Raw genomic sequence first — 11,607 nt, 5'->3', positions numbered from 1 at the left:
TTTTTAATCGCCGTTTTGTTATTCTTTATGAGTTCCCTGCTGAGCCATTGCTAAAGATGAAGCTCAGGAGTGGAACCACTGCCCTTGACCTGAGGTTCCAAATTTAAAAGATTGCCCTTGTTGTTACCTGGGAGCAGTAATGTGTGTCTGTCCTCTCTGGAGCAATTACAGAATGCATCTGGGCTTTGATTTAGGCACTGTTCACCAAGATCACAGGGTAGTTTGAGAACTGGCCACCCAGGAGGTTTCATATCAGAATAACTCATTTTTAATTTGGATAATTTGAACAATCTTTGTGCTTAATGACCCAAATAAATCGGTTGAATATTTTCGGCTGTATATCAGCCATTGAAAACATAGCAAGTTGTGTTCTTTTTTTTTTTTTTTTTTTTTTTTTTTGGCTTGTTTGATTTGTTTTTGGTTTGTTTTGTTCTGTTCTTGTTAAGGCATTGGATTACTCCTATTACCTATGAAGTCTGTTGGAGTTTTACCAATTGATTCTCAAAATCAGCAATTGTATTGATGGATGAAATTGAAGAAGCCAGGTGTGGAAATGCAGAATTTGCTTGCAAACAACACAAGACAGACAAGTGTTGATCAGTTTGGGGTACTGAACCTGCAACCCTTAAGACAATTAAAGCAACCAGTACTCGCAGATACTCTGCAGCTCAGAAAAGCAGTCTCATATCCCTCAAGCTGAGCTCCTTGAATGTGCAGTGAACAGATTTTTTCACTCGTTCTGCATACATTAGAATTTGTTAGCATTCATAGGACAGATTGCTTAGAAATGTGATTAAATTGCGTTTGATCAATGACCAGTCTTTGACCCAGAGTCTGGAAACTCCACCTTCAAGTGCAGTTTGGGTCAAAAGCGAGGAGTTTAATGCAGTGAACCTTAACAGCCAAAGGACATACTGCTGCTACCCAAGCCAACTGTGATCACTATGCCTGAAAGCATAGCAGTTGGGAATTAAACACAGAGCTATAAGTCTTTGTGGAGGAAATTAGGCTTTGCCTTCTCATTATGTGTCTGATCACTAAACCCTTCTGTTCCTCATTTGTTTTCTAAGTGTTTTGTTTTCCTTACTTGAGGAGATACTGAGAAGAGATAAATATTATGAGAACAGCAGCAAAAAGATGTGTGTGCATGTAGATAACATAGCCCCAGATCCACAGATCCACACAAACAGATGAGAACAAGGTAAAGTATTTATTTCATAGAACAGGATCTAGGCAGTTTTACAGTGGTCTGACATGAATGCTGCTTGTTCCAATGGCTTTTAGCATTCTATGTGAACAACACAAACAAAATACATCAAGTTTTTGGAAAGATGCTTAGAAGAACAGTTTCACAACACAGTCAAAACCAAACAGGCGTCTCCTCATTTAAGCTGATTTGTCAAGGAACACAGGCATGTGTTGGGCAGCAGCTGAAGCCCCGCTGACTGCACCAGGCCTTCTGACACATTTTGGTGTTAAGGCAGCACTTAATGCAAAAACCTAAGGAGCCAGCCCAGTGCAGGCAAAATCACGTGCTACATCAAGAGTACCATCAGAGGGTTCGATAAGCAGAAATCCTACTGCCTCTAGACATACAGGGAAGAGTCAGATGTGGAATTAAATGTTCTGCTGCAACATTGGAGACCTAATTTCTTCTGGTAATGGAACTATGAGTTCCTCATATCCTTTAATCCTGTTGTTATGAAGCACCTCCTACGACTTTAGCCATACCCTCCGGTGCACATTCCTATGCCCTGTGTCATATGTCATCGGAAGTGTTAGTACAGAACACCAGGACAGCCCTGCATATGGTGTAAATCAGCATAGCTCAACCACAGCTCTGTGCACGATAACCAGGATGCACACACAGACAGCACACTGCTAGAAGTTTTTCCTTTCATCCTTATGCTCATGTTGTACACAAGGAGGATGGAAATATCATCGTCTTACAGCAACCAAATAACTCCCTTGCTTCTTTTACTTCACAATTTGCTACCATAGGAATTCTAACGCAAGGGCCCTAAAGAGACCATATGGGTGGTAAGCGCTTCTTATGTGTGGCACGTACAGAAAAAACGTATTTTCTTATCAGCTTGCGCACCAGCAAATCATGCAGAAATGATTTTTAAAAATTACTACTATTTTCCCTGCAGTAACAGAAACAGAACAATAAGTAGCAACCCTTGAATGATTTCTGTCTATCCTACAGTACATGGATCTTTCCCCCCTGTTTGGTCACAAGAGGAATAATAAAGCCATTAAAATGTACATTTCTTTTCAGAAAGCATTGTATTGATTTTATGTAACATCTGAATGCTTTGTGTTATATATTACATATAACCATATAATTTGTCTGTAACAAGAAACAGACCAAGAGACTTGCTCACTGAGTTGTACAAATGAGCCTTTCCTCATCAGTGATCCAAAACATCATAAAATTGCTTGCTTTTTTAGTTTGCTCTGAGAGGTGAAAAAGCTCGCTTACAGAAGCGTGTATATTCCACGGAGAGAAAAGATGATTTTTTTTTTTTTTTTTTGTAGATAGAGCCTGTACTGAAAAGGAAAGTTCCAGTTTGAATCCATGCCTTTGTCCCTGGATCATTCAGCCCCATCAGTAGTCTGGAGATAACAACATTTTTTGATTAACAACCAAAAAAATGTAACTTTTACGGAACAAAGCAAGCAGCAGCCAACTCTGCTGTTACTCCACCCTTATTGAAGGACGTGGAGCTATAAACAGGTTGTTCAGATATTTTCTAATAGCTGAAAATAGAAGGCACAGCCAATAAAAGCAAGACGCAACTTCAAAAATTCTTCCCCCAGATAATCAGCATAGGAAGGTCTTGCAGCAAAAGAGAATAGATACAGTTCTAAAAACAGGGAGATGGGAAATTTACTAGTTCTGAAACCTTTCTGACGGAGCAACGAATGAGGTAGCACTGCCAGCTATACCAAGCCTTCAGACATGCTTTTAATAAAAGACATACCTGGGGACCAAGCGACCTTTCAGGAAGGACAAAATAGGGGGGAAAAAAAGAAGTTACATGAGTCTATGCGGACGACTTAGTGTGGTCTCTTCTGGAGGGACAGGGAGCATGGAAGTGCAGACGACACACGGCTTAGGACCCCCAGAGAATCCTAACACCAATGGGCAGCTCCTGGGTCGCTGTGTCCCTCGCATGACTGCCCCAGCACTAGCAGGCAGCTAGTAACCACATTTTCAGTGGATTTCAGTCAAGTACAGTGTCTTCATGAAATATGCAAGGAACAACAGTTTCTGCTAAGGGAATATGCATATTGTCAGTCTATTTAGAGAAGTAGGGCGTTTAAAGAAGGTCAAGGGTATCACACTCCTCCATCCAGTGATTTTGTGCCTTCTCTTTCACATTCCCTGGGCAAAACTGAGAAGAAATGATCATTTCCTTTCACAAAGCAGAGGAGGGCTTTGGCCAAGGGCTGCTATCTGCACCATGGATTATCTTCAGGCCTCTCTCTTGGTAATAGCAAGTGGTTTGGGGATTCTGTGAGCTTGGCTGGTTTACAACACAACAGTGAAAGCAAAAAGTGGCAACTGCAAGGACAGACACAAACTCTAGGTGTTGCACAGAATTGCACTGTACATTGAAAGCTGTATTTATTTAATGTTTAAATCATGAGCATTTGTATCTATTGCTGTAGCTTATGAGTGTTTAAAATAATTTACACCTTTGGCTCTTCCCTGGCCTCCCCCTTGGCCGCAGCATTTTCTGTGGGGATCTGAGGGGTGTCAGGGGCTGGAGGCCTTGGCTGGCAGGAGACAAAGCCCAGGAGCAAAGGGTTTCCCCAGCAGCACCCTGCCACCTGCCCTGGCACATGGCACGGGGCAGCAATGGTCTGACACCTTCTGATACCCACAGCCCCCGTGGCCAAGCCGTCCCTGTGAGGGGGAGGTGAAGTAAGGAGGTCTTGGACTAACTACAGCGAGTTATGTCAGAATTAGCAGCCTGAATTACACCCACAGATAACCGGGAGGTCATGGGATCACGCTGCTATTCCTGGATGCCCTTGGGGCCTGCTGCAGAAGCCCAGCCAGAGGCAAGCAGCGTCTGGTTCACTGTGCCAATATCTGGGTCAGGGGCAGAAGGAAATCCCCTCAGAGCAACGTAAGCAGTGAGCCAGGCATCGCTGCTCCTGATGCTTTGGCTGCTCATCAGCTGCAGAGGACCCAGGGCTGTTTATAAACCCAGGCCCTGTTTCATGCAGCCCAGGCAATGCTCTGTGAACAGCCACCATTTATCCCTTGACAGAACAGCTCCTCAGGGGCCCTCAGTTCTTCGCTGCCCCCACATGCTCTCGTGTGGGGAGCTAAGGAGGCGGCCTTGTAGGGTTGCTCTGAGTTCAAGGCTTGCCTTAGGGTGCTCTGGGGCGGGGTGTCTCCACAGAGCACCTGAGCAGATGGCTGGCCTGCTGGCAGTACAGGAATACTGGAGCCATGCTGAGCTTTTCTGCGTGGAGCTCCACCAGGTACAACCGCTTCTGAAAGCAGCCTTTGTAGAGGTGCCCAACAACACATAGCCCACTATTATTGGATATTTTTGGTATCTTGTGTGGCAGAGCTAAAAGACTGGATCTAAGTCAAGTATGATTTTTTTTTTTTTTTTTTTTCTGTTACACTGCTAGCCTCTTTATGCAACATGTGTATAGTGTTTTGGTCTCCTGTGGATGTAAATGCAGGTTTCACCTTGGATTATTTGCCTCAATTCTCCTTCAGTAATGTCTAAAGGCTGTTACCATGAAAGAGCTGCCATGTGAGCTGTATCAAATGATATCTTTATTAGCCTCCATTCCAGCTTGCTGGCGATGGGCAATTGCTTGTCCAGAGTGTTGTCCTCACAAGGTGGCAGCCACGGTGAGCCTTTCCCTGCTCCATGCCTCTTCGTCAAATCAAGCAGTGTTGGTGGCTGTCTTCTCTGGCAGCTCTAAGAAAAGATTTCCTGACTATCTCAGCTAAAGATCCTGTCAAGGAGCAAAATGCTGCATGCACATGTACTTCACGTCGCATGACTCCATCTCCTGGCAACCAGGGGTAAATAAAGTCAGGCGGCATTCAGAGGTCTTGGGATCATTTTTATGCTTGTCCTGCTACACGGAGCATGTGTGTCCCCTGGCTGTGAAGCAGCTTCCTAGGGACTTCAGTGCATGCTCACCAGAGGGCTTGGACACCTTCACCATGAGCCCTTCACTGGCTGGGACAGCCTGGCACAGACAGACATCTTGCTGTGACAACTGCTGTACATCATTAGGGGTACTTGCCCCATACCTGCGTGGCTTTCACCTCTGATGCCTTAAGGAAGGTTGGTTCTGGTCGATGGATAGGGGGCACCCTGGAAGTTGAAGATCCGGATACAATTTCCTCATAACATGTCAACTGTGTATTAAAGGTGCTTGCAACGTGCAAGGCAGGATCTTGGAGTACATGGTCTAATTTCGGCACTTAGTCTTTCCTTGCCCCTGTTTCCATCAGTAAAATGGGGAGATAGTCCTTCCCTACACCACAGCACTCCAATATTTTTCCAAGCAATAAAGACACAGAATTTCTCTTTTTGATTTATCAGTTAAAATCTAATTCATTTTGGAGAAGAATATCCGATAAGACTTTAAAATACAAGCAATAATAACAAATGCTGATAATAATGAAAATATAGAAACTAGTACTACGGATGGTGGTGACGTGCAGCAGTTCACTATAACTAGGCAAAAGGCTTCTAGAAATGGAAAAATTCCTCCTTTACTCTGATGACTCTTGCCCTTTAAAAAACAGCCAGATGAGACTCTTTCTACCCACAGGGCTCTCCTGCAGTGACAGCTACATTAACCTTTGCTGACAAGCACTTCTCTTTGCTTGTAAAATCAGCTTAGTGAGTGCAAAATTCTTCCAGACTTTAAAATGGTTACTATCAAATTGAGATACGCTACATGCAAAACAAAACAACCTCATGCCTTACAATTACTCTTGTGTTGTTAGCACTGCTCTGAGATCACTTGATGTGCTAATACATGATGATGGCTGGGCATCTGTCTGTTTTGGCTAATACTGCAGAATCTATTTGAATGTAGGAGAAGTTTTTTTTGCCGCATTTGTCTCCCTGGGCATTTTTATGTGCTTATCACCACATTGTCTGCACGAGCAGCACAACAGAGGAGCAGTAATATATGCTTGGATTATTTGTCTGTTGCTTTTAGAACAATGCTCCAAAATTACATGTAAAGCCAATCCACTCCCTCATGCACATGGGCGCACATGGGCACAGTCTCTTCCTGTCGTCCTATTTCTCCATATTAATTTCACGTCCTTCTTGCTTATGAGTCTGAGCTGTCCTTTATATGCGAGAAATTCCTCCCATGCAAGCAGGGCTCTTCTGGGTTTTTGGGAGGCTCCTCCTGGCATGTCACAGCACCGAGCCTTTGAAACTGGGTCGCAGGAGCTTTTCCACCTTGTCAGAGCCAAGCTTTTTACATTGCCTCGGGCAATTTAAAAGACTTTGTAACCCCATGGACTGAATATAAACCATGCGGCAGACATGATTTTGATGCAGTCAGTAATTTCTGATTCCATAATATTTCTGTGACATTTATAATTGCTGACCGGAAATCTCCAGGACTGGGAACTTGTTATAAAATGCATGCCAGGCTCCCAGTCTACTCCAATCCATCTCAAAAATGTATCACGTCCAGGAGATTAGATCTCAGCAAGCTACAATAATATAATACTTTACTGAAAAGATAAAAAATGCTTGAAATTACCTTTTGGGTAATTGGCTAATTTTGCAGTATAAGTACAATACATTTTTATACTGTCTTTCCTTTAAGGCTCCACTGCTAATCCATGACATTTATTACAAAACTCCCACTGAGCTCAAAGACGCAAGCATGGCTTTTAAACTTGCCTTTTCACCATATTTGGTGGGTCTGGAAATGTCCAAGACAAATAAATGACTGCTAAAACATTAATGTAAAATATTGAATTGAGTGTGAGAAAGGAGAAAAAGGATGCAAAAGCATCAGGAAATGACTTAGCTGCAAGCACAAATGCAAATAAACTCAAGTTGCTTTTTTAATAGCTTCCAAGTGTAATTGTTATTATTTGCATTACTCTAGGATGTTGGACTCCTCGTCTTCTTTGTGGAGATGCAAAGTCAGCTGGAAAATAAGGCAAAGAATGCTGAGTTTCTAATAAGCTCATTGTGTGCACTTACTATTAACAGGTGAGATTTTTGGAGCTGACCTGGTCTTCTTCTACATGACAAAATTTAATTGTATAGCACAGCTCATTAGGAAAGAGGTCCGTGAACTCTTGCTGAAACTGAGTACCTTGTGAAGTGTATTTAGGAAAATTTGCTTCATGGGTCTTAGTGGGAAAGCGATTTTCTGTCTCCTATATACCCACATAAAGGACTGCAACATCTTATTTAATGCAGGTATAGTTCCATTATTTTGACAATGAACAAGAAAAGGAATCCAAACTAAATACAGCTGTGAGGAATCAGACCTGCCAGCACAATCTGAGCCCGTGTAAATCAATTGTAGAAAAAACCCTGCTTCATTTGGGCCAGAATTTCAGCCAGGATGCTTTGTCCCCAGAGATGTGGATTGCCATACCCCTGTAAACCATTACAGGCCAGGCCAGGCAGTGCTGGCAGGGACGTGCTGCGGGCTGTGGGAGCCTCTCCAGCCCAGCCAACAGCTCTGCTGAATGAGCTGGTGGGGGTGGGATGCAGGAACCACCTCACCTGTCCTTGGGTCAGTGGGCACTGGGAGGGGTGAGAGGTAACCCTTCCCAGGTGCTCAGGGCTGAGGTAGCAAAAGGGAGCACTGGGGATGATAAATGGTTCCAGGTAACAAAATTAATGAGACCCTGAACGCCAACAAGTGTGATTTTTTTTTTTCCTGGTGTCCCTGCCCATTTAGCAACCTCACATTAACAGAATGTCTACTAGTGATCAGCTACAAGCTCTAAGGCTTCTTCCTAAACAGTACATCCCTTTACTAGGAAGAGAGATTGCTTAAAATGAGTATTTCACTCATGTCCTTCCTGGATACCTGTCTACTCCTTTCAAACTCAAAATAAATATCAGCTGTTCTGCTGCCAGACATTCCCAAGCCTCTTCTCTGTACCAATCCTGCTTATTCTCTAAAGCCTTCTGGCTGAAGTCTAGCTTTATTTTATACTTTGTCAAATTTTGAGCAATTTTTTTTGTTGTTCAGCACCAACCAATAAATCTGCTAATTGGCTCAGACAGCAATTACTTTGGGAATGGTTTTTATTTGATTTTGGTTGGTTTGCACCTAAATTGCTACAAATAATAAAACACAATTTCAGTTTCTCAGCTTTGCCAGATGCTGATGTGTCTACTTCACAGCTTCAGTTTCAAGTAAGACTAATCAAAGCATGTAAAGAAACCCTGGTATCAGAATAGTTCAGAAAAGGAACACAATTTAAAACTGTGGCCACAATGTATGGATTATAAAGTCTGAAAGATGAGGATACACTACTTTTTTCTACATCTAAACACTTAGCATTCACTTGTCCAATTTGGCTGGTTTAATTTCTATAACTCTTATGACTTTGACTAGGCACAGTTTCTGGAAATAAACTAACAAAGCCTTAGATGGATAGTTGGGAAGAGGAGTAATTATTATTCCAATCTGATCTGAGATCTAAAAGAATTTCTAATTTATCTTATCAAGGTTTTCTGATGAGTAGTCATGAGGGAGATTTCAAAGGTCAGGAGAAATGAAATGCAGAATTAAATTCAAATTAATCAGAGGAAGACTCCAGACTGGCTTATAGTTACATCAGTAAACACCAGCTATGGGCTATATATCACCCAAACCACGGATATATGACCCAGAACTGAATTACTGAATTGCACAGAAGTGAATATAACGTAAAACATAGAAAAAAGCTCAGACCCTTGGTTGTAGGAGGAAAATACAGAGCAGATAGTGGGGAGCAACAAAGTGGTGAATGTGAAGTCTAGGCATACCCGGCCAATCCATAGGATTCACCAGAGCAACATGGAAGCTGCTTTAATTTAACCCTGCCAAGGTTTCAAGCTCAGGGATTTGAAATGTGAACTGCAGAAAGTTTGGAAAATTTTGGTCAGAAGTTTGTCTGGCATATATAAGCTCTGGTAGATGTATTTGCTTTATTTAATCCATATGTTTGCTCATTAAATAATTCAGAAGATGTTATATTAAACAGACATCAGAGAAAACTGATGGAAGTGCATTTGCTGAAGCAAGAGCTTGTATAATGAGACATTCCATAAAAGAACCTGGACTTTTAAAGTCAGAATGGATTAAGGGCATGAATTCACGTGTCCCATGAGAACTTATTACTTATAAACTCGAAGGACATTCAGAGACCTTCAGAAAGAAGCAGGTCTCATGCCTGAGTTTAATTTTAATATCACTGCAGTTGCAAATAAATTGTTTTTATAGTTGTTTCAATATAACTGAAGAAGATTTTGTCTGAACCCCCAATTAGCAGGACAGGTCTTTTGTAAGGAATGAAATGAGGAATTTATTAGGGATTATTTTATGTACTACTGAAGACAAAAAAAAGAAGAAAACAACCCATGTAGCTATAAAAATTGTGCCTTTATTTTAAGACTACAGAAAAGATAATTTAAATTATGCCCAATACATTACTTTGAAAACACCAAACACATTTTCCCCTACCTGTGCAGTTTTTATAACATAATCAGTTTGGACACTGATAACAGCCTCATCAGATTCATGGCTGATTTCACATTTTCATACAGTAATAATCGTATTATTATCACTCTAACTACCATGTTGCCAAGGCTGCAGGAAAATGGTAATTTGACTCCAAATAACACCTTCAGTAGTGTGTAAAAGAAACCCAAATCGGAAACTTAGCCATTAGTGCCTGGTTGCATGTCAGGGTTTTGTTACTGAACCTGGCCCTGGGTGCAGCAAGAATGAGGATGAGGACAAAGATGAGGATGAGGACGGCACAGGGCCTGTGTTGCCAGCACTCTGTTTCAGTTGTCAAAGCAAACGTATAAAAGTTGCAATTCTGAGATTTTTAAATCTCTGGCTTTATTTTAATAAAAATATTAGCCTAGTATCTAAAGCACATTAATGATGTTGTGGGTAACCAGATTATCAGCAAAAAAGTCTCCTTAGTCTGTGTTCCCTTTGACAAGCTGTCTACATATAGATCTGCCACCTCTTGCCTTATTCGGTAAGGTCTTTGTGGGCAGGGACAGTTTTCCTAAGATGAAAGCAAGAGACCTGCAGCCTTTTTACCTGCTATAAAGAGCAAGAACAGCAATGAGTGTGTGAAGCTGCTGAAAAGTGTAGGCCTGGTACCTATGAGGGCTTAACTCTTCTGTTTCTCCCAGGGATGCTGAAGGAAAGGGCTGTTTAGCATAATTTTTTTTTTCCCTCCCTCATTGCACCTCACTCCAGGATTGGACCATACTTCCTGTCCCATCCTGGTGTCGAATTCATCTGTCTTCTTATCCATCAAATCACTGTCATGGGTGATGCTGATAATTGGGTTCTCTTTGTGGTGTTGAGACGTGGACACGGGTTAATGAGAAAGTTGACTGAGGCCACCAACCCAATTTACACCAGCTATTTAGCAGCTGTCAAGAGGTAAAACTGCCCGTCACTGCCTGTCTTGCCTGGGTTTGTACCAGTAACCCAGAGACAAGGGCTCGTAGCTCATTACTGTGGTCCCTCAAGCCACGCTGTTCCCCAGCAGCATGTGTCTCTTCCATTAGAGCCAACAGAGGTGACCGTGTGCCCAAAACCCTGCGCTGGAAGAAGTTTGCAAAGGCCCAACTGTCCCGTACTACTGGCACCATCCTGCACCCCAGAAGCACTGGGGCAGCCTGCCTAGGGACATGTGGCAGGTATGCTGGGGGGACAAGTGTCCCCTGTGTTGGCTCCCATATCCCTTCGCATCCCAGTGTGCTTCTGTATGGGAAAGGGGCTTCCTTTCTGCACTATGTCCTAACAAAACCACTACGTGTGACTTTTTACAGCACCTGGGGGACAGGGGCACCAAATTACTGACAGGTTTAAAATCTGTGCAAGGCAGCCAAGCCTGCTCCCAGTTACCCCCAGAGAGAAATCAGCTCACCTGGTGAAACTAAAAGCCAGGCTTACCTGGCTAATGTATCTGATTAGCATAAGGACTGCAAAGTAATCTGCCTCTGAGAAGATACAAGGGAAGAATGAAGCACCAGCAGCCAAACACACTACGGTTTTGGCTTCGATTTATCAGGAGTCTGATCCAGCTAGCACTCAGCAGCCAGGCCCTATTTACAAGCTCTGAAACAGCCTGCTCCTGGGGTAGAAACGGCAATAAATCATTACTTGAAGAAACAACACATCAAAATACCCCATGCGGCTTCCTCTCTGCCTCCCCCATCTTTCTGGTGGTGCTGAGCCTTGCTGGGCCCAGCAGCGGGGAGGCACAGGCAGGGCTGGTGCCATGCCTGGCCCTCTGCAGGCCCCAGCTCACCCAAGGCAGGGTCTCCTCCCAGACCGTTGGCTTTTCCAGCTTGTCAGGTCAGGTAAATTGGAGAA

The sequence above is a fragment of the Oxyura jamaicensis genome, chromosome 5, assembly GCF_011077185.1.
Source record: "Oxyura jamaicensis isolate SHBP4307 breed ruddy duck chromosome 5, BPBGC_Ojam_1.0, whole genome shotgun sequence".
Taxonomy (NCBI): Eukaryota; Metazoa; Chordata; class Aves; order Anseriformes; family Anatidae; genus Oxyura; species Oxyura jamaicensis.
The sequence above is the reverse complement of the archived record's forward strand: the minus strand, read 5'-3'. Positions refer to the sequence as shown.